Source organism: Hyla sarda, unplaced genomic scaffold (genome assembly GCF_029499605.1).
Source record: "Hyla sarda isolate aHylSar1 unplaced genomic scaffold, aHylSar1.hap1 scaffold_1114, whole genome shotgun sequence".
In the NCBI taxonomy this organism is placed as follows: domain Eukaryota; kingdom Metazoa; phylum Chordata; class Amphibia; order Anura; family Hylidae; genus Hyla; species Hyla sarda.
Window position 1 is genome coordinate 12,865 of NW_026607735.1, and position 25,938 is coordinate 38,802.

General features: G+C 45.8%; 11 non-coding genes across 11 annotated transcripts; all 11 read right to left on the reverse strand.

Moving 5' to 3' along the window:
- Positions 1-1,483: 1,483 nt before the first annotated feature.
- LOC130301211 (U2 spliceosomal RNA) lies at positions 1,484-1,674 on the reverse strand. The gene has a single exon (XR_008851887.1). It is a non-coding gene; the product is annotated as a U2 spliceosomal RNA (small nuclear RNA).
- Positions 1,675-3,749: 2,075 nt separating this feature from the next.
- LOC130301213 (U2 spliceosomal RNA) lies at positions 3,750-3,940 on the reverse strand. The gene has a single exon (XR_008851888.1). It is a non-coding gene; the product is annotated as a U2 spliceosomal RNA (small nuclear RNA).
- Positions 3,941-6,029: 2,089 nt separating this feature from the next.
- LOC130301214 (U2 spliceosomal RNA) lies at positions 6,030-6,220 on the reverse strand. Its single transcript, XR_008851889.1, has one exon. It is a non-coding gene; the product is annotated as a U2 spliceosomal RNA (small nuclear RNA).
- Positions 6,221-8,305: 2,085 nt separating this feature from the next.
- On the reverse strand, positions 8,306-8,496 carry LOC130301215 (U2 spliceosomal RNA). Its single transcript, XR_008851890.1, has one exon. It is a non-coding gene; the product is annotated as a U2 spliceosomal RNA (small nuclear RNA).
- Positions 8,497-10,587: 2,091 nt separating this feature from the next.
- LOC130301216 (U2 spliceosomal RNA) lies at positions 10,588-10,778 on the reverse strand. Its single transcript, XR_008851891.1, has one exon. It is a non-coding gene; the product is annotated as a U2 spliceosomal RNA (small nuclear RNA).
- Positions 10,779-12,869: 2,091 nt separating this feature from the next.
- Positions 12,870-13,060, reverse strand: LOC130301217 (U2 spliceosomal RNA). The gene has a single exon (XR_008851893.1). It is a non-coding gene; the product is annotated as a U2 spliceosomal RNA (small nuclear RNA).
- Positions 13,061-15,150: 2,090 nt separating this feature from the next.
- On the reverse strand, positions 15,151-15,341 carry LOC130301218 (U2 spliceosomal RNA). Its single transcript, XR_008851894.1, has one exon. It is a non-coding gene; the product is annotated as a U2 spliceosomal RNA (small nuclear RNA).
- Positions 15,342-17,432: 2,091 nt separating this feature from the next.
- LOC130301219 (U2 spliceosomal RNA) lies at positions 17,433-17,623 on the reverse strand. The gene has a single exon (XR_008851895.1). It is a non-coding gene; the product is annotated as a U2 spliceosomal RNA (small nuclear RNA).
- A 2,085-nt stretch (positions 17,624-19,708) lies between these two features.
- LOC130301256 (U2 spliceosomal RNA) lies at positions 19,709-19,899 on the reverse strand. Its single transcript, XR_008851934.1, has one exon. It is a non-coding gene; the product is annotated as a U2 spliceosomal RNA (small nuclear RNA).
- A 2,083-nt stretch (positions 19,900-21,982) lies between these two features.
- On the reverse strand, positions 21,983-22,173 carry LOC130301221 (U2 spliceosomal RNA). Its single transcript, XR_008851897.1, has one exon. It is a non-coding gene; the product is annotated as a U2 spliceosomal RNA (small nuclear RNA).
- A 2,089-nt stretch (positions 22,174-24,262) lies between these two features.
- On the reverse strand, positions 24,263-24,453 carry LOC130301222 (U2 spliceosomal RNA). Its single transcript, XR_008851899.1, has one exon. It is a non-coding gene; the product is annotated as a U2 spliceosomal RNA (small nuclear RNA).
- Between the last annotated feature and the right edge of the window lie 1,485 nt (positions 24,454-25,938).

The window sequence follows — 25,938 nt, forward strand, 5'->3', positions numbered from 1 at the left end:
GGCCTGTGGAAGTGAGTGACATCATAGCACTGTAGTTCTGAGGGTTCTAGATGGATGCAACAATCTCCTGTTGCTTCTATGAAGGCCATAATAGACGACATCACCAAACAGCTCCATAGTCACATACACAGCAAAGGAGAGATGTTGTTTACACCTAGTGATGTCAGTGGTATTGAGTGACATCACAGCACAGTGCTAAGGCTCCTGGGCCTGGACACAGCAGCGGCTGCAAAATCTCAACGGAGAATACGTTTATATATATGTGTGTGTGTGCGCGTATATATATATATATATATATATATATATATATATATATATATTTCTCCGCCGAAATCACTTTTAAACCCATTTCCACCTTTTTTTCCCTTCTCTTCCTCTTACTTTTTTTTCACGTTTTTTTACGTTTTTCTCCTTTTCGCCTCTTTTCTGGGCGTATTATTCTTCTTTTTCTTCTTTTTTTTCGTCTAATGCATACCCCATCAGTGCAGCAATGCTTATTCAATACCGCCAGCAGATGGAGACACTGGGGGATAATTTTCTAAGGATTTATACTGATTTTTCCTGTCTGAATTTGTCGCACAGAAAGTTGCAGGCCAAATATGTGTGACATTTCTGCGACTTTAGCTTCTAGAGCATTTTTACAACATTATACATAGGTGCTGAATACATAAAAAGCGACTGTTCAGCGACAGACAAGTCGCATCGGCTGAAAGTAGGCCAGAATGTCAGTCCATGTTGGAGCAGGTTTAGATACAGTCTAAAGCATAGATCTCAAAATCTGTGCACAGAATTTAGCAAGGGCCTCGCACCTTCTGATGCATCAGGTAGGTGCACTATAGCATAGCCTAACCCTCTGTACTTTGGTCTATATTGATGCGGGACATAGACAGCCAGCTGATGACCAATCCATTAGTGCAATGGATGGCTGGAAGCATTTGTCTTTGCCTTTGCAATACCACAGAAGCAATGCATGGTCAATGTACAGCAATGACACACCTGTGTGAACAGCCAGGAGACCCCCCCATGTTATGTTACATAGTTACATAGTTAGTACGGTCGAAAAAAGACATATGTCCATCAAGTTCAACCAGGGAATTAAGGGGTAGGGGTGTGGCGCGATATTGGGGAAGGGATGAGATTTTATATTTCTTCATAAGCATTAATCTTATTTTGTCAATTAGGAACATTCAGCACCCACCCGCTATCAAGGCAGCTGCCTATCATGTCATGCCCTACCTGCACAGGTGTGCTGGCTACTCAAATGATCCAATTAAGGAGGCCATTTAGTCAGCAGCAGCAGAAGTCCTGTGCCTGGACGCTCCAACAGCGGCCAGACACAAGCAGAAGCAGCAGCAGCACCACCTTTTGTTTTTTGGCTGCAGCAGCAGCAGCAGCAGCAGCAAGGCCCACAGGGCTGGCTAGCTGGCTAGCCAGCAAGCAGGTAGCAATGAAAGTAGGAATCTTTCTTTTTAACCCTGTAAGGGGGTGGTGCACTGTACCCGAAGATACTGCCATATCGGGTCAATGCATAGGGCGACGGAAGCAAGCTTCGAAATCGGCCCCCGTTCTCAAAAATCCATTTAATATATGGTCCCCAGATAGGGGACGTATCAGATATTAAACTGATAAGAACAGATACTACACTTGATCTTAGCCAAAAGGCCGAGAAGCGATAACCGTGAAAGGGGCGGGCCCAACAAGGTCCCCTTCATGGGCACTATCACTGCTTGCTGTCAGGGAGGCTGCCAGACAATTTTCCATGCACACTCTGGGCTGGGGGGCAGTCAACCACCAGTACACACAGCAGAACCTAAACCCATACCATTATTGCTAAGCAGCAAGACAGGGGCCCATTGCACTCCCACGGGGCCTTTTTAAATGCAATCCATAACCCGGATTTGCCAGGAACCCTTCTTACTCCTCCTACTTGCATGTGACACTGGGCTTAGGATCTGCATAGGAAACACACACACAAGCACACACCTACCTTTGTTGCCTGCAGATGCCTCCTTGGCTGTCCCCAAACGGTATCAAACCAACACCCACGGGAAGCTGTAAGCATAGAGGACATGCCTGCACCCCATTGGACTTACCTGTGTGGGTTAAATCCGGGTTATTTGACAACCTATGGCGGTGATGGTTCTGCTCAGGCAGAGCAGTGCTGATGCTCCTCATAAAGCTGTCGCTGCTGTGAAGGTTCTAGGTGACATCACAATCCCTATGGTTACATACACAACAAAGCTGGGTTGTTGTTGTTTACACTCTGCAAGGCCTGTGGAAGTGAGTGACATCATAGCACTGTAGTTCTGAGGGTTCTAGATGGATGCAACAATCTCCTGTTGCTTCTATGAAGGCCATAATAGACGACATCACCAAACAGCTCCATAGTCACATACACAGCAAAGGAGAGATGTTGTTTACACCTAGTGATGTCAGTGGTATTGAGTGACATCACAGCACAGTGCTAAGGCTCCTGGGCCTGGACACAGCAGCGGCTGCAATATCTCAACGGAGAATACGTTTATATATATGTGTGTGTGTGCGCGTATATATATATATATATATATATATATATATTTCTCCGCCGAAATCACTTTTAAACCCATTTCCACCTTTTTTTCCCTTCTCTTCCTCTTACTTTTTTTTCACGTTTTTTTACGTTTTTCTCCTTTTCGCCTCTTTTCTGGGCGTATTATTCTTCTTTTTCTTCTTTTTTTTCGTCTAATGCATACCCCATCAGTGCAGCAATGCTTATTCAATACCGCCAGCAGATGGAGACACTGGGGGATAATTTTCTAAGGATTTATACTGATTTTTCCTGTCTGAATTTGTCGCACAGAAAGTTGCAGGCCAAATATGTGTGACATTTCTGCGACTTTAGCTTCTAGAGCATTTTTACAACATTATACATAGGTGCTGAATACATAAAAAGCGACTGTTCAGCGACAGACAAGTCGCATCGGCTGAAAGTAGGCCAGAATGTCAGTCCATGTTGGAGCAGGTTTAGATACAGTCTAAAGCATAGATCTCAAAGTCTGTGCACAGAATTTAGCAAGGGCCTCGCACCTTCTGATGCATCAGGTAGGTGCACTATAGCATAGCCTAACCCTCTGTACTTTGGTCTATATTGATGCGGGACATAGACAGCCAGCTGATGACCAATCCATTAGTGCAATGGATGGCTGGAAGCATTTGTCTTTGCCTTTGCAATACCACAGAAGCAATGCATGGTCAATGTACAGCAATGACACACCTGTGTGAACAGCCAGGAGACCCCCCCATGTTATGTTACATAGTTACATAGTTAGTACGGTCGAAAAAAGACATATGTCCATCAAGTTCAACCAGGGAATTAAGGGGTAGGGGTGTGGCGCGATATTGGGGAAGGGATGAGATTTTATATTTCTTCATAAGCATTAATCTTATTTTGTCAATTAGGAACATTCAGCACCCACCCGCTATCAAGGCAGCTGCCTATCATGTCATGCCCTACCTGCACAGGTGTGCTGGCTACTCAAATGATCCAATTAAGGAGGCCATTTAGTCAGCAGCAGCAGAAGTCCTGTGCCTGGACGCTCCAACAGCGGCCAGACACAAGCAGAAGCAGCAGAAGCAGCAGCAGCACCACCTTTTGTTTTTTGGCTGCAGCAGCAGCAGCAGCAGCAGCAAGGCCCACAGGGCTGGCTAGCTGGCTAGCCAGCAAGCAGGTAGCAATGAAAGTAGGAATCTTTCTTTTTAACCCTGTAAGGGGGTGGTGCACTGTACCCGAAGATACTGCCATATCGGGTCAATGCATAGGGCGACGGAAGCAAGCTTCGAAATCGGCCCCCGTTCTCAAAAATCCATTTAATATATGGTCCCCAGATAGGGGACGTATCAGATATTAAACTGATAAGAACAGATACTACACTTGATCTTAGCCAAAAGGCCGAGAAGCGATAACCGTGAAAGGGGCGGGCCCAACAAGGTCCCCTTCATGGGCACTATCACTGCTTGCTGTCAGGGAGGCTGCCAGACAATTTTCCATGCACACTCTGGGCTGGGGGGCAGTCAACCACCAGTACACACAGCAGAACCTAAACCCATACCATTATTGCTAAGCAGCAAGACAGGGGCCCATTGCACTCCCACGGGGCCTTTTTAAATGCAATCCATAACCCGGATTTGCCAGGAACCCTTCTTACTCCTCCTACTTGCATGTGACACTGGGCTTAGGATCTGCATAGGAAACACACACACAAGCACACACCTACCTTTGTTGCCTGCAGATGCCTCCTTGGCTGTCCCCAAACGGTATCAAACCAACACCCACGGGAAGCTGTAAGCATAGAGGACATGCCTGCACCCCATTGGACTTACCTGTGTGGGTTAAATCCGGGTTATTTGACAACCTATGGCGGTGATGGTTCTGCTCAGGCAGAGCAGTGCTGATGCTCCTCATAAAGCTGTCGCTGCTGTGAAGGTTCTAGGTGACATCACAATCCCTATGGTTACATACACAACAAAGCTGGGTTGTTGTTGTTTACACTCTGCAAGGCCTGTGGAAGTGAGTGACATCATAGCACTGTAGTTCTGAGGGTTCTAGATGGATGCAACAATCTCCTGTTGCTTCTATGAAGGCCATAATAGACGACATCACCAAACAGCTCCATAGTCACATACACAGCAAAGGAGAGATGTTGTTTACACCTAGTGATGTCAGTGGTATTGAGTGACATCACAGCACAGTGCTAAGGCTCCTGGGCCTGGACACAGCAGCGGCTGCAATATCTCAACGGAGAATACATTTATATATATGTGTGTGTGTGCGCGTATATATATATATATATATATATATATATATATATATATATATATTTCTCCGCCGAAATCACTTTTAAACCCATTTCCACCTTTTTTTCCCTTCTCTTCCTCTTACTTTTTTTTCACGTTTTTTTACGTTTTTCTCCTTTTCGCCTCTTTTCTGGGCGTATTATTCTTCTTTTTCTTCTTTTTTTTCGTCTAATGCATACCCCATCAGTGCAGCAATGCTTATTCAATACCGCCAGCAGATGGAGACACTGGGGGATAATTTTCTAAGGATTTATACTGATTTTTCCTGTCTGAATTTGTCGCACAGAAAGTTGCAGGCCAAATATGTGTGACATTTCTGCGACTTTAGCTTCTAGAGCATTTTTACAACATTATACATAGGTGCTGAATACATAAAAAGCGACTGTTCAGCGACAGACAAGTCGCATCGGCTGAAAGTAGGCCAGAATGTCAGTCCATGTTGGAGCAGGTTTAGATACAGTCTAAAGCATAGATCTCAAAGTCTGTGCACAGAATTTAGCAAGGGCCTCGCACCTTCTGATGCATCAGGTAGGTGCACTATAGCATAGCCTAACCCTCTGTACTTTGGTCTATATTGATGCGGGACATAGACAGCCAGCTGATGACCAATCCATTAGTGCAATGGATGGCTGGAAGCATTTGTCTTTGCCTTTGCAATACCACAGAAGCAATGCATGGTCAATGTACAGCAATGACACACCTGTGTGAACAGCCAGGAGACCCCCCCATGTTATGTTACATAGTTACATAGTTAGTACGGTCGAAAAAAGACATATGTCCATCAAGTTCAACCAGGGAATTAAGGGGTAGGGGTGTGGCGCGATATTGGGGAAGGGATGAGATTTTATATTTCTTCATAAGCATTAATCTTATTTTGTCAATTAGGAACATTCAGCACCCACCCGCTATCAAGGCAGCTGCCTATCATGTCATGCCCTACCTGCACAGGTGTGCTGGCTACTCAAATGATCCAATTAAGGAGGCCATTTAGTCAGCAGCAGCAGAAGTCCTGTGCCTGGACGCTCCAACAGCGGCCAGACACAAGCAGAAGCAGCAGAAGCAGCAGCAGCACCACCTTTTGTTTTTTGGCTGCAGCAGCAGCAGCAGCAGCAGCAAGGCCCACAGGGCTGGCTAGCTGGCTAGCCAGCAAGCAGGTAGCAATGAAAGTAGGAATCTTTCTTTTTAACCCTGTAAGGGGGTGGTGCACTGTACCCGAAGATACTGCCATATCGGGTCAATGCATAGGGCGACGGAAGCAAGCTTCGAAATCGGCCCCCGTTCTCAAAAATCCATTTAATATATGGTCCCCAGATAGGGGACGTATCAGATATTAAACTGATAAGAACAGATACTACACTTGATCTTAGCCAAAAGGCCGAGAAGCGATAACCGTGAAAGGGGCGGGCCCAACAAGGTCCCCTTCATGGGCACTATCACTGCTTGCTGTCAGGGAGGCTGCCAGACAATTTTCCATGCACACTCTGGGCTGGGGGGCAGTCAACCACCAGTACACACAGCAGAACCTAAACCCATACCATTATTGCTAAGCAGCAAGACAGGGGCCCATTGCACTCCCACGGGGCCTTTTTAAATGCAATCCATAACCCGGATTTGCCAGGAACCCTTCTTACTCCTCCTACTTGCATGTGACACTGGGCTTAGGATCTGCATAGGAAACACACACACAAGCACACACCTACCTTTGTTGCCTGCAGATGCCTCCTTGGCTGTCCCCAAACGGTATCAAACCAACACCCACGGGAAGCTGTAAGCATAGAGGACATGCCTGCACCCCATTGGACTTACCTGTGTGGGTTAAATCCGGGTTATTTGACAACCTATGGCGGTGATGGTTCTGCTCAGGCAGAGCAGTGCTGATGCTCCTCATAAAGCTGTCGCTGCTGTGAAGGTTCTAGGTGACATCACAATCCCTATGGTTACATACACAACAAAGCTGGGTTGTTGTTGTTTACACTCTGCAAGGCCTGTGGAAGTGAGTGACATCATAGCACTGTAGTTCTGAGGGTTCTAGATGGATGCAACAATCTCCTGTTGCTTCTATGAAGGCCATAATAGACGACATCACCAAACAGCTCCATAGTCACATACACAGCAAAGGAGAGATGTTGTTTACACCTAGTGATGTCAGTGGTATTGAGTGACATCACAGCACAGTGCTAAGGCTCCTGGGCCTGGACACAGCAGCGGCTGCAATATCTCAACGGAGAATACGTTTATATATATGTGTGTGTGTGCGCGTATATATATATATATATATATATATATATATATATATATATTTCTCCGCCGAAATCACTTTTAAACCCATTTCCACCTTTTTTTCCCTTCTCTTCCTCTTACTTTTTTTTCACGTTTTTTTACGTTTTTCTCCTTTTCGCCTCTTTTCTGGGCGTATTATTCTTCTTTTTCTTCTTTTTTTTCGTCTAATGCATACCCCATCAGTGCAGCAATGCTTATTCAATACCGCCAGCAGATGGAGACACTGGGGGATAATTTTCTAAGGATTTATACTGATTTTTCCTGTCTGAATTTGTCGCACAGAAAGTTGCAGGCCAAATATGTGTGACATTTCTGCGACTTTAGCTTCTAGAGCATTTTTACAACATTATACATAGGTGCTGAATACATAAAAAGCGACTGTTCAGCGACAGACAAGTCGCATCGGCTGAAAGTAGGCCAGAATGTCAGTCCATGTTGGAGCAGGTTTAGATACAGTCTAAAGCATAGATCTCAAAGTCTGTGCACAGAATTTAGCAAGGGCCTCGCACCTTCTGATGCATCAGGTAGGTGCACTATAGCATAGCCTAACCCTCTGTACTTTGGTCTATATTGATGCGGGACATAGACAGCCAGCTGATGACCAATCCATTAGTGCAATGGATGGCTGGAAGCATTTGTCTTTGCCTTTGCAATACCACAGAAGCAATGCATGGTCAATGTACAGCAATGACACACCTGTGTGAACAGCCAGGAGACCCCCCCATGTTATGTTACATAGTTACATAGTTAGTACGGTCGAAAAAAGACATATGTCCATCAAGTTCAACCAGGGAATTAAGGGGTAGGGGTGTGGCGCGATATTGGGGAAGGGATGAGATTTTATATTTCTTCATAAGCATTAATCTTATTTTGTCAATTAGGAACATTCAGCACCCACCCGCTATCAAGGCAGCTGCCTATCATGTCATGCCCTACCTGCACAGGTGTGCTGGCTACTCAAATGATCCAATTAAGGAGGCCATTTAGTCAGCAGCAGCAGAAGTCCTGTGCCTGGACGCTCCAACAGCGGCCAGACACAAGCAGAAGCAGCAGAAGCAGCAGCAGCACCACCTTTTGTTTTTTGGCTGCAGCAGCAGCAGCAGCAGCAGCAAGGCCCACAGGGCTGGCTAGCTGGCTAGCCAGCAAGCAGGTAGCAATGAAAGTAGGAATCTTTCTTTTTAACCCTGTAAGGGGGTGGTGCACTGTACCCGAAGATACTGCCATATCGGGTCAATGCATAGGGCGACGGAAGCAAGCTTCGAAATCGGCCCCCGTTCTCAAAAATCCATTTAATATATGGTCCCCAGATAGGGGACGTATCAGATATTAAACTGATAAGAACAGATACTACACTTGATCTTAGCCAAAAGGCCGAGAAGCGATAACCGTGAAAGGGGCGGGCCCAACAAGGTCCCCTTCATGGGCACTATCACTGCTTGCTGTCAGGGAGGCTGCCAGACAATTTTCCATGCACACTCTGGGCTGGGGGGCAGTCAACCACCAGTACACACAGCAGAACCTAAACCCATACCATTATTGCTAAGCAGCAAGACAGGGGCCCATTGCACTCCCACGGGGCCTTTTTAAATGCAATCCATAACCCGGATTTGCCAGGAACCCTTCTTACTCCTCCTACTTGCATGTGACACTGGGCTTAGGATCTGCATAGGAAACACACACACAAGCACACACCTACCTTTGTTGCCTGCAGATGCCTCCTTGGCTGTCCCCAAACGGTATCAAACCAACACCCACGGGAAGCTGTAAGCATAGAGGACATGCCTGCACCCCATTGGACTTACCTGTGTGGGTTAAATCCGGGTTATTTGACAACCTATGGCGGTGATGGTTCTGCTCAGGCAGAGCAGTGCTGATGCTCCTCATAAAGCTGTCGCTGCTGTGAAGGTTCTAGGTGACATCACAATCCCTATGGTTACATACACAACAAAGCTGGGTTGTTGTTGTTTACACTCTGCAAGGCCTGTGGAAGTGAGTGACATCATAGCACTGTAGTTCTGAGGGTTCTAGATGGATGCAACAATCTCCTGTTGCTTCTATGAAGGCCATAATAGACGACATCACCAAACAGCTCCATAGTCACATACACAGCAAAGGAGAGATGTTGTTTACACCTAGTGATGTCAGTGGTATTGAGTGACATCACAGCACAGTGCTAAGGCTCCTGGGCCTGGACACAGCAGCGGCTGCAATATCTCAACGGAGAATACGTTTATATATATGTGTGTGTGTGCGCGTATATATATATATATATATATATATATATATATATATATATATATATTTCTCCGCCGAAATCACTTTTAAACCCATTTCCACCTTTTTTTCCCTTCTCTTCCTCTTACTTTTTTTTCACGTTTTTTTACGTTTTTCTCCTTTTCGCCTCTTTTCTGGGCGTATTATTCTTCTTTTTCTTCTTTTTTTTCGTCTAATGCATACCCCATCAGTGCAGCAATGCTTATTCAATACCGCCAGCAGATGGAGACACTGGGGGATAATTTTCTAAGGATTTATACTGATTTTTCCTGTCTGAATTTGTCGCACAGAAAGTTGCAGGCCAAATATGTGTGACATTTCTGCGACTTTAGCTTCTAGAGCATTTTTACAACATTATACATAGGTGCTGAATACATAAAAAGCGACTGTTCAGCGACAGACAAGTCGCATCGGCTGAAAGTAGGCCAGAATGTCAGTCCATGTTGGAGCAGGTTTAGATACAGTCTAAAGCATAGATCTCAAAGTCTGTGCACAGAATTTAGCAAGGGCCTCGCACCTTCTGATGCATCAGGTAGGTGCACTATAGCATAGCCTAACCCTCTGTACTTTGGTCTATATTGATGCGGGACATAGACAGCCAGCTGATGACCAATCCATTAGTGCAATGGATGGCTGGAAGCATTTGTCTTTGCCTTTGCAATACCACAGAAGCAATGCATGGTCAATGTACAGCAATGACACACCTGTGTGAACAGCCAGGAGACCCCCCCATGTTATGTTACATAGTTACATAGTTAGTACGGTCGAAAAAAGACATATGTCCATCAAGTTCAACCAGGGAATTAAGGGGTAGGGGTGTGGCGCGATATTGGGGAAGGGATGAGATTTTATATTTCTTCATAAGCATTAATCTTATTTTGTCAATTAGGAACATTCAGCACCCACCCGCTATCAAGGCAGCTGCCTATCATGTCATGCCCTACCTGCACAGGTGTGCTGGCTACTCAAATGATCCAATTAAGGAGGCCATTTAGTCAGCAGCAGCAGAAGTCCTGTGCCTGGACGCTCCAACAGCGGCCAGACACAAGCAGAAGCAGCAGAAGCAGCAGCAGCACCACCTTTTGTTTTTTGGCTGCAGCAGCAGCAGCAGCAGCAGCAAGGCCCACAGGGCTGGCTAGCTGGCTAGCCAGCAAGCAGGTAGCAATGAAAGTAGGAATCTTTCTTTTTAACCCTGTAAGGGGGTGGTGCACTGTACCCGAAGATACTGCCATATCGGGTCAATGCATAGGGCGACGGAAGCAAGCTTCGAAATCGGCCCCCGTTCTCAAAAATCCATTTAATATATGGTCCCCAGATAGGGGACGTATCAGATATTAAACTGATAAGAACAGATACTACACTTGATCTTAGCCAAAAGGCCGAGAAGCGATAACCGTGAAAGGGGCGGGCCCAACAAGGTCCCCTTCATGGGCACTATCACTGCTTGCTGTCAGGGAGGCTGCCAGACAATTTTCCATGCACACTCTGGGCTGGGGGGCAGTCAACCACCAGTACACACAGCAGAACCTAAACCCATACCATTATTGCTAAGCAGCAAGACAGGGGCCCATTGCACTCCCACGGGGCCTTTTTAAATGCAATCCATAACCCGGATTTGCCAGGAACCCTTCTTACTCCTCCTACTTGCATGTGACACTGGGCTTAGGATCTGCATAGGAAACACACACACAAGCACACACCTACCTTTGTTGCCTGCAGATGCCTCCTTGGCTGTCCCCAAACGGTATCAAACCAACACCCACGGGAAGCTGTAAGCATAGAGGACATGCCTGCACCCCATTGGACTTACCTGTGTGGGTTAAATCCGGGTTATTTGACAACCTATGGCAGTGATGGTTCTGCTCAGGCAGAGCAGTGCTGATGCTCCTCATAAAGCTGTCGCTGCTGTGAAGGTTCTAGGTGACATCACAATCCCTATGGTTACATACACAACAAAGCTGGGTTGTTGTTGTTTACACTCTGCAAGGCCTGTGGAAGTGAGTGACATCATAGCACTGTAGTTCTGAGGGTTCTAGATGGATGCAACAATCTCCTGTTGCTTCTATGAAGGCCATAATAGACGACATCACCAAACAGCTCCATAGTCACATACACAGCAAAGGAGAGATGTTGTTTACACCTAGTGATGTCAGTGGTATTGAGTGACATCACAGCACAGTGCTAAGGCTCCTGGGCCTGGACACAGCAGCGGCTGCAATATCTCAACGGAGAATACGTTTATATATATGTGTGTGTGTGCGCGTATATATATATATATATATATATATATATATATATATATATATATATTTCTCCGCCGAAATCACTTTTAAACCCATTTCCACCTTTTTTTCCCTTCTCTTCCTCTTACTTTTTTTTCACGTTTTTTTACGTTTTTCTCCTTTTCGCCTCTTTTCTGGGCGTATTATTCTTCTTTTTCTTCTTTTTTTTCGTCTAATGCATACCCCATCAGTGCAGCAATGCTTATTCAATACCGCCAGCAGATGGAGACACTGGGGGATAATTTTCTAAGGATTTATACTGATTTTTCCTGTCTGAATTTGTCGCACAGAAAGTTGCAGGCCAAATATGTGTGACATTTCTGCGACTTTAGCTTCTAGAGCATTTTTACAACATTATACATAGGTGCTGAATACATAAAAAGCGACTGTTCAGCGACAGACAAGTCGCATCGGCTGAAAGTAGGCCAGAATGTCAGTCCATGTTGGAGCAGGTTTAGATACAGTCTAAAGCATAGATCTCAAAGTCTGTGCACAGAATTTAGCAAGGGCCTCGCACCTTCTGATGCATCAGGTAGGTGCACTATAGCATAGCCTAACCCTCTGTACTTTGGTCTATATTGATGCGGGACATAGACAGCCAGCTGATGACCAATCCATTAGTGCAATGGATGGCTGGAAGCATTTGTCTTTGCCTTTGCAATACCACAGAAGCAATGCATGGTCAATGTACAGCAATGACACACCTGTGTGAACAGCCAGGAGACCCCCCCATGTTATGTTACATAGTTACATAGTTAGTACGGTCGAAAAAAGACATATGTCCATCAAGTTCAACCAGGGAATTAAGGGGTAGGGGTGTGGCGCGATATTGGGGAAGGGATGAGATTTTATATTTCTTCATAAGCATTAATCTTATTTTGTCAATTAGGAACATTCAGCACCCACCCGCTATCAAGGCAGCTGCCTATCATGTCATGCCCTACCTGCACAGGTGTGCTGGCTACTCAAATGATCCAATTAAGGAGGCCATTTAGTCAGCAGCAGCAGAAGTCCTGTGCCTGGACGCTCCAACAGCGGCCAGACACAAGCAGAAGCAGCAGAAGCAGCAGCAGCACCACCTTTTGTTTTTTGGCTGCAGCAGCAGCAGCAGCAGCAGCAAGGCCCACAGGGCTGGCTAGCTGGCTAGCCAGCAAGCAGGTAGCAATGAAAGTAGGAATCTTTCTTTTTAACCCTGTAAGGGGGTGGTGCACTGTACCCGAAGATACTGCCATATCGGGTCAATGCATAGGGCGACGGAAGCAAGCTTCGAAATCGGCCCCCGTTCTCAAAAATCCATTTAATATATGGTCCCCAGATAGGGGACGTATCAGATATTAAACTGATAAGAACAGATACTACACTTGATCTTAGCCAAAAGGCCGAGAAGCGATAACCGTGAAAGGGGCGGGCCCAACAAGGTCCCCTTCATGGGCACTATCACTGCTTGCTGTCAGGGAGGCTGCCAGACAATTTTCCATGCACACTCTGGGCTGGGGGGCAGTCAACCACCAGTACACACAGCAGAACCTAAACCCATACCATTATTGCTAAGCAGCAAGACAGGGGCCCATTGCACTCCCACGGGGCCTTTTTAAATGCAATCCATAACCCGGATTTGCCAGGAACCCTTCTTACTCCTCCTACTTGCATGTGACACTGGGCTTAGGATCTGCATAGGAAACACACACACAAGCACACACCTACCTTTGTTGCCTGCAGATGCCTCCTTGGCTGTCCCCAAACGGTATCAAACCAACACCCACGGGAAGCTGTAAGCATAGAGGACATGCCTGCACCCCATTGGACTTACCTGTGTGGGTTAAATCCGGGTTATTTGACAACCTATGGCGGTGATGGTTCTGCTCAGGCAGAGCAGTGCTGATGCTCCTCATAAAGCTGTCGCTGCTGTGAAGGTTCTAGGTGACATCACAATCCCTATGGTTACATACACAACAAAGCTGGGTTGTTGTTGTTTACACTCTGCAAGGCCTGTGGAAGTGAGTGACATCATAGCACTGTAGTTCTGAGGGTTCTAGATGGATGCAACAATCTCCTGTTGCTTCTATGAAGGCCATAATAGACGACATCACCAAACAGCTCCATAGTCACATACACAGCAAAGGAGAGATGTTGTTTACACCTAGTGATGTCAGTGGTATTGAGTGACATCACAGCACAGTGCTAAGGCTCCTGGGCCTGGACACAGCAGCGGCTGCAATATCTCAACGGAGAATACGTTTATATATATGTGTGTGTGTGCGCGTATATATATATATATATATATATATATATATATATATATATATATATTTCTCCGCCGAAATCACTTTTAAACCCATTTCCACCTTTTTTTCCCTTCTCTTCCTCTTACTTTTTTTTCACGTTTTTTTACGTTTTTCTCCTTTTCGCCTCTTTTCTGGGCGTATTATTCTTCTTTTTCTTCTTTTTTTTCGTCTAATGCATACCCCATCAGTGCAGCAATGCTTATTCAATACCGCCAGCAGATGGAGACACTGGGGGATAATTTTCTAAGGATTTATACTGATTTTTCCTGTCTGAATTTGTCGCACAGAAAGTTGCAGGCCAAATATGTGTGACATTTCTGCGACTTTAGCTTCTAGAGCATTTTTACAACATTATACATAGGTGCTGAATACATAAAAAGCGACTGTTCAGCGACAGACAAGTCGCATCGGCTGAAAGTAGGCCAGAATGTCAGTCCATGTTGGAGCAGGTTTAGATACAGTCTAAAGCATAGATCTCAAAGTCTGTGCACAGAATTTAGCAAGGGCCTCGCACCTTCTGATGCATCAGGTAGGTGCACTATAGCATAGCCTAACCCTCTGTACTTTGGTCTATATTGATGCGGGACATAGACAGCCAGCTGATGACCAATCCATTAGTGAATGGATGGCTGGAAGCATTTGTCTTTGCCTTTGCAATACCACAGAAGCAATGCATGGTCAATGTACAGCAATGACACACCTGTGTGAACAGCCAGGAGACCCCCCCATGTTATGTTACATAGTTACATAGTTAGTACGGTCGAAAAAAGACATATGTCCATCAAGTTCAACCAGGGAATTAAGGGGTAGGGGTGTGGCGCGATATTGGGGAAGGGATGAGATTTTATATTTCTTCATAAGCATTAATCTTATTTTGTCAATTAGGAACATTCAGCACCCACCCGCTATCAAGGCAGCTGCCTATCATGTCATGCCCTACCTGCACAGGTGTGCTGGCTACTCAAATGATCCAATTAAGGAGGCCATTTAGTCAGCAGCAGCAGAAGTCCTGTGCCTGGACGCTCCAACAGCGGCCAGACACAAGCAGAAGCAGCAGAAGCAGCAGCAGCACCACCTTTTGTTTTTTGGCTGCAGCAGCAGCAGCAGCAGCAGCAAGGCCCACAGGGCTGGCTAGCTGGCTAGCCAGCAAGCAGGTAGCAATGAAAGTAGGAATCTTTCTTTTTAACCCTGTAAGGGGGTGGTGCACTGTACCCGAAGATACTGCCATATCGGGTCAATGCATAGGGCGACGGAAGCAAGCTTCGAAATCGGCCCCCGTTCTCAAAAATCCATTTAATATATGGTCCCCAGATAGGGGACGTATCAGATATTAAACTGATAAGAACAGATACTACACTTGATCTTAGCCAAAAGGCCGAGAAGCGATAACCGTGAAAGGGGCGGGCCCAACAAGGTCCCCTTCATGGGCACTATCACTGCTTGCTGTCAGGGAGGCTGCCAGACAATTTTCCATGCACACTCTGGGCTGGGGGGCAGTCAACCACCAGTACACACAGCAGAACCTAAACCCATACCATTATTGCTAAGCAGCAAGACAGGGGCCCATTGCACTCCCACGGGGCCTTTTTAAATGCAATCCATAACCCGGATTTGCCAGGAACCCTTCTTACTCCTCCTACTTGCATGTGACACTGGGCTTAGGATCTGCATAGGAAACACACACACAAGCACACACCTACCTTTGTTGCCTGCAGATGCCTCCTTGGCTGTCCCCAAACGGTATCAAACCAACACCCACGGGAAGCTGTAAGCATAGAGGACATGCCTGCACCCCATTGGACTTACCTGTGTGGGTTAAATCCGGGTTATTTGACAACCTATGGCGGTGATGGTTCTGCTCAGGCAGAGCAGTGCTGATGCTCCTCATAAAGCTGTCGCTGCTGTGAAGGTTCTAGGTGACATCACAATCCCTATGGTTACATACACAACAAAGCTGGGTTGTTGTTGTTTACACTCTGCAAGGCCTGTGGAAGTGAGTGACATCATAGCACTGTAGTTCTGAGGGTTCTAGATGGATGCAACAATCTCCTGTTGCTTCTATGAAGGCCATAATAGACGACATCACCAAACAGCTCCATAGTCACATACACAGCAAAGGAGAGATGTTGTTTACACCTAGTGATGTCAGTGGTATTGAGTGACATCACAGCACAGTGCTAAGGCTCCTGGGCCTGGACACAGCAGCGGCTGCAATATCTCAACGGAGAATACGTTTATATATATGTGTGTGTGTGCGCGTATATATATATATATATATATATATATATATATATATATATATATATTTCTCCGCCGAAATCACTTTTAAACCCATTTCCACCTTTTTTTCCCTTCTCTTCCTCTTACTTTTTTTTCACGTTTTTTTACGTTTTTCTCCTTTTCGCCTCTTTTCTGGGCGTATTATTCTTCTTTTTCTTCTTTTTTTTCGTCTAATGCATACCCCATCAGTGCAGCAATGCTTATTCAATACCGCCAGCAGATGGAGACACTGGGGGATAATTTTCTAAGGATTTATACTGATTTTTCCTGTCTGAATTTGTCGCACAGAAAGTTGCAGGCCAAATATGTGTGACATTTCTGCGACTTTAGCTTCTAGAGCATTTTTACAACATTATACATAGGTGCTGAATACATAAAAAGCGACTGTTCAGCGACAGACAAGTCGCATCGGCTGAAAGTAGGCCAGAATGTCAGTCCATGTTGGAGCAGGTTTAGATACAGTCTAAAGCATAGATCTCAAAGTCTGTGCACAGAATTTAGCAAGGGCCTCGCACCTTCTGATGCATCAGGTAGGTGCACTATAGCATAGCCTAACCCTCTGTACTTTGGTCTATATTGATGCGGGACATAGACAGCCAGCTGATGACCAATCCATTAGTGCAATGGATGGCTGGAAGCATTTGTCTTTGCCTTTGCAATACCACAGAAGCAATGCATGGTCAATGTACAGCAATGACACACCTGTGTGAACAGCCAGGAGACCCCCCCATGTTATGTTACATAGTTACATAGTTAGTACGGTCGAAAAAAGACATATGTCCATCAAGTTCAACCAGGGAATTAAGGGGTAGGGGTGTGGCGCGATATTGGGGAAGGGATGAGATTTTATATTTCTTCATAAGCATTAATCTTATTTTGTCAATTAGGAACATTCAGCACCCACCCGCTATCAAGGCAGCTGCCTATCATGTCATGCCCTACCTGCACAGGTGTGCTGGCTACTCAAATGATCCAATTAAGGAGGCCATTTAGTCAGCAGCAGCAGAAGTCCTGTGCCTGGACGCTCCAACAGCGGCCAGACACAAGCAGAAGCAGCAGAAGCAGCAGCAGCACCACCTTTTGTTTTTTGGCTGCAGCAGCAGCAGCAGCAGCAGCAAGGCCCACAGGGCTGGCTAGCTGGCTAGCCAGCAAGCAGGTAGCAATGAAAGTAGGAATCTTTCTTTTTAACCCTGTAAGGGGGTGGTGCACTGTACCCGAAGATACTGCCATATCGGGTCAATGCATAGGGCGACGGAAGCAAGCTTCGAAATCGGCCCCCGTTCTCAAAAATCCATTTAATATATGGTCCCCAGATAGGGGACGTATCAGATATTAAACTGATAAGAACAGATACTACACTTGATCTTAGCCAAAAGGCCGAGAAGCGATAACCGTGAAAGGGGCGGGCCCAACAAGGTCCCCTTCATGGGCACTATCACTGCTTGCTGTCAGGGAGGCTGCCAGACAATTTTCCATGCACACTCTGGGCTGGGGGGCAGTCAACCACCAGTACACACAGCAGAACCTAAACCCATACCATTATTGCTAAGCAGCAAGACAGGGGCCCATTGCACTCCCACGGGGCCTTTTTAAATGCAATCCATAACCCGGATTTGCCAGGAACCCTTCTTACTCCTCCTACTTGCATGTGACACTGGGCTTAGGATCTGCATAGGAAACACACACACAAGCACACACCTACCTTTGTTGCCTGCAGATGCCTCCTTGGCTGTCCCCAAACGGTATCAAACCAACACCCACGGGAAGCTGTAAGCATAGAGGACATGCCTGCACCCCATTGGACTTACCTGTGTGGGTTAAATCCGGGTTATTTGACAACCTATGGCGGTGATGGTTCTGCTCAGGCAGAGCAGTGCTGATGCTCCTCATAAAGCTGTCGCTGCTGTGAAGGTTCTAGGTGACATCACAATCCCTATGGTTACATACACAACAAAGCTGGGTTGTTGTTGTTTACACTCTGCAAGGCCTGTGGAAGTGAGTGACATCATAGCACTGTAGTTCTGAGGGTTCTAGATGGATGCAACAATCTCCTGTTGCTTCTATGAAGGCCATAATAGACGACATCACCAAACAGCTCCATAGTCACATACACAGCAAAGGAGAGATGTTGTTTACACCTAGTGATGTCAGTGGTATTGAGTGACATCACAGCACAGTGCTAAGGCTCCTGGGCCTGGACACAGCAGCGGCTGCAATATCTCAACGGAGAATACGTTTATATATATGTGTGTGTGTGCGCGTATATATATATATATATATATATATATATATATATATATATATTCTCCGCCGAAATCACTTTTAAACCCATTTCCACCTTTTTTTCCCTTCTCTTCCTCTTACTTTTTTTTCACGTTTTTTTACGTTTTTCTCCTTTTCGCCTCTTTTCTGGGCGTATTATTCTTCTTTTTCTTCTTTTTTTTCGTCTAATGCATACCCCATCAGTGCAGCAATGCTTATTCAATACCGCCAGCAGATGGAGACACTGGGGGATAATTTTCTAAGGATTTATACTGATTTTTCCTGTCTGAATTTGTCGCACAGAAAGTTGCAGGCCAAATATGTGTGACATTTCTGCGACTTTAGCTTCTAGAGCATTTTTACAACATTATACATAGGTGCTGAATACATAAAAAGCGACTGTTCAGCGACAGACAAGTCGCATCGGCTGAAAGTAGGCCAGAATGTCAGTCCATGTTGGAGCAGGTTTAGATACAGTCTAAAGCATAGATCTCAAAGTCTGTGCACAGAATTTAGCAAGGGCCTCGCACCTTCTGATGCATCAGGTAGGTGCACTATAGCATAGCCTAACCCTCTGTACTTTGGTCTATATTGATGCGGGACATAGACAGCCAGCTGATGACCAATCCATTAGTGCAATGGATGGCTGGAAGCATTTGTCTTTGCCTTTGCAATACCACAGAAGCAATGCATGGTCAATGTACAGCAATGACACACCTGTGTGAACAGCCAGGAGACCCCCCCATGTTATGTTACATAGTTACATAGTTAGTACGGTCGAAAAAAGACATATGTCCATCAAGTTCAACCAGGGAATTAAGGGGTAGGGGTGTGGCGCGATATTGGGGAAGGGATGAGATTTTATATTTCTTCATAAGCATTAATCTTATTTTGTCAATTAGGAACATTCAGCACCCACCCGCTATCAAGGCAGCTGCCTATCATGTCATGCCCTACCTGCACAGGTGTGTGCTGGCTACTCAAATGATCCAATTAAGGAGGCCATTTAGTCAGCAGCAGCAGAAGTCCTGTGCCTGGACGCTCCAACAGCGGCCAGACACAAGCAGAAGCAGCAGAAGCAGCAGCAGCACCACCTTTTGTTTTTTGGCTGCAGCAGCAGCAGCAGCAGCAAGGCCCACAGGGCTGGCTAGCTGGCTAGCCAGCAAGCAGGTAGCAATGAAAGTAGGAATCTTTCTTTTTAACCCTGTAAGGGGGTGGTGCACTGTACCCGAAGATACTGCCATATCGGGTCAATGCATAAGGCGACGGAAGCAAGCTTCGAAATCGGCCCCCGTTCTCAAAAATCCATTTAATATATGGTCCCCAGATAGGGGACGTATCAGATATTAAACTGATAAGAACAGATACTACACTTGATCTTAGTCAAAAGGCCGAGAAGCGATAACCGTGAAAGGGGCGGGCCCAACAAGGTCCCCTTCATGGGCACTATCACTGCTTGCTGTCAGGGAGGCTGCCAGACAATTTTCCATGCACACTCTGGGCTGGGGGGCAGTCAACCACCAGTACACACAGCAGAACCTAAACCCATACCATTATTGCTAAGCAGCAAGACAGGGGCCCATTGCACTCCCACGGGGCCTTTTTAAATGCAATCCATAACCCGGATTTGCCAGGAACCCTTCTTACTCCTCCTACTTGCATGTGACACTGGGCTTAGGATCTGCATAGGAAACACACACACAAGCACACACCTACCTTTGTTGCCTGCAGATGCCTCCTTGGCTGTCCCCAAACGGTATCAAACCAACACCCACGGGAAGCTGTAAGCATAGAGGACATGCCTGCACCCCATTGGACTTACCTGTGTGGGTTAAATCCGGGTTATTTGACAACCTATGGCGGTGATGGTTCTGCTCAGGCAGAGCAGTGCTGATGCTCCTCATAAAGCTGTCGCTGCTGTGAAGGTTCTAGGTGACATCACAATCCCTATGGTTACATACACAACAAAGCTGGGTTGTTGTTGTTTACACTCTGCAAGGCCTGTGGAAGTGAGTGACATCATAGCACTGTAGTTCTGAGGGTTCTAGATGGATGCAACAATCTCCTGTTGCTTCTATGAAGGCCATAATAGACGACATCACCAAACAGCTCCATAGTCACATACACAGCAAAGGAGAGATGTTGTTTACACCTAGTGATGTCAGTGGTATTGAGTGACATCACAGCACAGTGCTAAGGCTCCTGGGCCTGGACACAGCAGCGGCTGCAATATCTCAACGGAGAATACGTTTATATATATGTGTGTGTGTGCGCGTATATATATATATATATATATATATATATATATATATATATATATATATTTCTCCGCCGAAATCACTTTTAAACCCATTTCCACCTTTTTTTCCCTTCTCTTCCTCTTACTTTTTTTTCACGTTTTTCTCCTTTTCGCCTCTTTTCTGGGCGTATTATTCTTCTTTTTCTTCTTTTTTTTCGTCTAATGCATACCCCATCAGTGCAGCAATGCTTATTCAATACCGCCAGCAGATGGAGACACTGGGGGATAATTTTCTAAGGATTTATACTGATTTTTCCTGTCTGAATTTGTCGCACAGAAAGTTGCAGGCCAAATATGTGTGACATTTCTGCGACTTTAGCTTCTAGAGCATTTTTACAACATTATACATAGGTGCTGAATACATAAAAAGCGACTGTTCAGCGACAGACAAGTCGCATCGGCTGAAAGTAGGCCAGAATGTCAGTCCATGTTGGAGCAGGTTTAGATACAGTCTAAAGCATAGATCTCAAAGTCTGTGCACAGAATTTAGCAAGGGCCTCGCACCTTCTGATGCATCAGGTAGGTGCACTATAGCATAGCCTAACCCTCTGTACTTTGGTCTATATTGATGCGGGACATAGACAGCCAGCTGATGACCAATCCATTAGTGCAATGGATGGCTGGAAGCATTTGTCTTTGCCTTTGCAATACCACAGAAGCAATGCATGGTCAATGTACAGCAATGACACACCTGTGTGAACAGCCAGGAGACCCCCCCATGTTATGTTACATAGTTACATAGTTAGTACGGTCGAAAAAAGACATATGTCCATCAAGTTCAACCAGGGAATTAAGGGGTAGGGGTGTGGCGCGATATTGGGGAAGGGATGAGATTTTATATTTCTTCATAAGCATTAATCTTATTTTGTCAATTAGGAACATTCAGCACCCACCCGCTATCAAGGCAGCTGCCTATCATGTCATGCCCTACCTGCACAGGTGTGCTGGCTACTCAAATGATCCAATTAAGGAGGCCATTTAGTCAGCAGCAGCAGAAGTCCTGTGCCTGGACGCTCCAACAGCGGCCAGACACAAGCAGAAGCAGCAGAAGCAGCAGCAGCACCACCTTTTGTTTTTTGGCTGCAGCAGCAGCAGCAGCAGCAGCAAGGCCCACAGGGCTGGCTAGCTGGCTAGCCAGCAAGCAGGTAGCAATGAAAGTAGGAATCTTTCTTTTTAACCCTGTAAGGGGGTGGTGCACTGTACCCGAAGATACTGCCATATCGGGTCAATGCATAGGGCGACGGAAGCAAGCTTCGAAATCGGCCCCCGTTCTCAAAAATCCATTTAATATATGGTCCCCAGATAGGGGACGTATCAGATATTAAACTGATAAGAACAGATACTACACTTGATCTTAGCCAAAAGGCCGAGAAGCGATAACCGTGAAAGGGGCGGGCCCAACAAGGTCCCCTTCATGGGCACTATCACTGCTTGCTGTCAGGGAGGCTGCCAGACAATTTTCCATGCACACTCTGGGCTGGGGGGCAGTCAACCACCAGTACACACAGCAGAACCTAAACCCATACCATTATTGCTAAGCAGCAAGACAGGGGCCCATTGCACTCCCACGGGGCCTTTTTAAATGCAATCCATAACCCGGATTTGCCAGGAACCCTTCTTACTCCTCCTACTTGCATGTGACACTGGGCTTAGGATCTGCATAGGAAACACACACACAAGCACACACCTACCTTTGTTGCCTGCAGATGCCTCCTTGGCTGTCCCCAAACGGTATCAAACCAACACCCACGGGAAGCTGTAAGCATAGAGGACATGCCTGCACCCCATTGGACTTACCTGTGTGGGTTAAATCCGGGTTATTTGACAACCTATGGCGGTGATGGTTCTGCTCAGGCAGAGCAGTGCTGATGCTCCTCATAAAGCTGTCGCTGCTGTGAAGGTTCTAGGTGACATCACAATCCCTATGGTTACATACACAACAAAGCTGGGTTGTTGTTGTTTACACTCTGCAAGGCCTGTGGAAGTGAGTGACATCATAGCACTGTAGTTCTGAGGGTTCTAGATGGATGCAACAATCTCCTGTTGCTTCTATGAAGGCCATAATAGACGACATCACCAAACAGCTCCATAGTCACATACACAGCAAAGGAGAGATGTTGTTTACACCTAGTGATGTCAGTGGTATTGAGTGACATCACAGCACAGTGCTAAGGCTCCTGGGCCTGGACACAGCAGCGGCTGCAATATCTCAACGGAGAATACGTTTATATATATGTGTGTGTGTGCGCGTATATATATATATATATATATATATATATATATATATATATATATTTCTCCGCCGAAATCACTTTTAAACCCATTTCCACCTTTTTTTCCCTTCTCTTCCTCTTACTTTTTTTTCACGTTTTTTTACGTTTTTCTCCTTTTCGCCTCTTTTCTGGGCGTATTATTCTTCTTTTTCTTCTTTTTTTTCGTCTAATGCATACCCCATCAGTGCAGCAATGCTTATTCAATACCGCCAGCAGATGGAGACACTGGGGGATAATTTTCTAAGGATTTATACTGATTTTTCCTGTCTGAATTTGTCGCACAGAAAGTTGCAGGCCAAATATGTGTGACATTTCTGCGACTTTAGCTTCTAGAGCATTTTTACAACATTATACATAGGTGCTGAATACATAAAAAGCGACTGTTCAGCGACAGACAAGTCGCATCGGCTGAAAGTAGGCCAGAATGTCAGTCCATGTTGGAGCAGGTTTAGATACAGTCTAAAGCATAGATCTCAAAGTCTGTGCACAGAATTTAGCAAGGGCCTCGCACCTTCTGATGCATCAGGTAGGTGCACTATAGCATAGCCTAACCCTCTGTACTTTGGTCTATATTGATGCGGGACATAGACAGCCAGCTGATGACCAATCCATTAGTGCAATGGATGGCTGGAAGCATTTGTCTTTGCCTTTGCAATACCACAGAAGCAATGCATGGTCAATGTACAGCAATGACACACCTGTGTGAACAGCCAGGAGACCCCCCCATGTTATGTTACATAGTTACATAGTTAGTACGGTCGAAAAAAGACATATGTCCATCAAGTTCAACCAGGGAATTAAGGGGTAGGGGTGTGGCGCGATATTGGGGAAGGGATGAGATTTTATATTTCTTCATAAGCATTAATCTTATTTTGTCAATTAGGAACATTCAGCACCCACCCGCTATCAAGGCAGCTGCCTATCATGTCATGCCCTACCTGCACAGGTGTGCTGGCTACTCAAATGATCCAATTAAGGAGGCCATTTAGTCAGCAGCAGCAGAAGTTCTGTGCCTGGACGCTCCAACAGCGGCCAGACACAAGCAGAAGCAGCAGAAGCAGCAGCAGCACCACCTTTTGTTTTTTGGCTGCAGCAGCAGCAGCAGCAGCAGCAAGGCCCACAGGGCTGGCTAGCTGGCTAGCCAGCAAGCAGGTAGCAATGAAAGTAGGAATCTTTCTTTTTAACCCTGTAAGGGGGTGGTGCACTGTACCCGAAGATACTGCCATATCGGGTCAATGCATAGGGCGACGGAAGCAAGCTTCGAAATCGGCCCCCGTTCTCAAAAATCCATTTAATATATGGTCCCCAGATAGGGGACGTATCAGATATTAAACTGATAAGAACAGATACTACACTTGATCTTAGCCAAAAGGCCGAGAAGCGATAACCGTGAAAGGGGCGGGCCCAACAAGGTCCCCTTCATGGGCACTATCACTGCTTGCTGTCAGGGAGGCTGCCAGACAATTTTCCATGCACACTCTGGGCTGGGGGGCAGTCAACCACCAGTACACACAGCAGAACCTAAACCCATACCATTATTGCTAAGCAGCAAGACAGGGGCCCATTGCACTCCCACGGGGCCTTTTTAAATGCAATCCATAACCCGGATTTGCCAGGAACCCTTCTTACTCCTCCTACTTGCATGTGACACTGGGCTTAGGATCTGCATAGGAAACACACACACAAGCACACACCTACCTTTGTTGCCTGCAGATGCCTCCTTGGCTGTCCCCAAACGGTATCAAACCAACACCCACGGGAAGCTGTAAGCATAGAGGACATGCCTGCACCCCATTGGACTTACCTGTGTGGGTTAAATCCGGGTTATTTGACAACCTATGGCGGTGATGGTTCTGCTCAGGCAGAGCAGTGCTGATGCTCCTCATAAAGCTGTCGCTGCTGTGAAGGTTCTAGGTGACATCACAATCCCTATGGTTACATACACAGCAAAGCTGGGTTGTTGTTGTTTACACTCTGCAAGGCCTGTGGAAGTGAGTGACATCATAGCACTGTAGTTCTGAGGGTTCTAGATGGATGCAACAATCTCCTGTTGCTTCTATGAAGGCCATAATAGACGACATCACCAAACAGCTCCATAGTCACATACACAGCAAAGGAGAGATGTTGTTTACACCTAGTGATGTCAGTGGTATTGAGTGACATCACAGCACAGTGCTAAGGCTCCTGGGCCTGGACACAGCAGCGGCTGCAATATCTCAACGGAGAATACGTTTATATATATGTGTGTGTGTGCGCGTATATATATATATATATATATATATATATATATATATATTTCTCCGCCGAAATCACTTTTAAACCCATTTCCACCTTTTTTTCCCTTCTCTTCCTCTTACTTTTTTTTCACGTTTTTTTACGTTTTTCTCCTTTTCGCCTCTTTTCTGGGCGTATTATTCTTCTTTTTCTTCTTTTTTTTCGTCTAATGCATACCCCATCAGTGCAGCAATGCTTATTCAATACCGCCAGCAGATGGAGACACTGGGGGATAATTTTCTAAGGATTTATACTGATTTTTCCTGTCTGAATTTGTCGCACAGAAAGTTGCAGGCCAAATATGTGTGACATTTCTGCGACTTTAGCTTCTAGAGCATTTTTACAACATTATACATAGGTGCTGAATACATAAAAAGCGACTGTTCAGCGACAGACAAGTCGCATCGGCTGAAAGTAGGCCAGAATGTCAGTCCATGTTGGAGCAGGTTTAGATACAGTCTAAAGCATAGATCTCAAAGTCTGTGCACAGAATTTAGCAAGGGCCTCGCACCTTCTGATGCATCAGGTAGGTGCACTATAGCATAGCCTAACCCTCTGTACTTTGGTCTATATTGATGCGGGACATAGACAGCCAG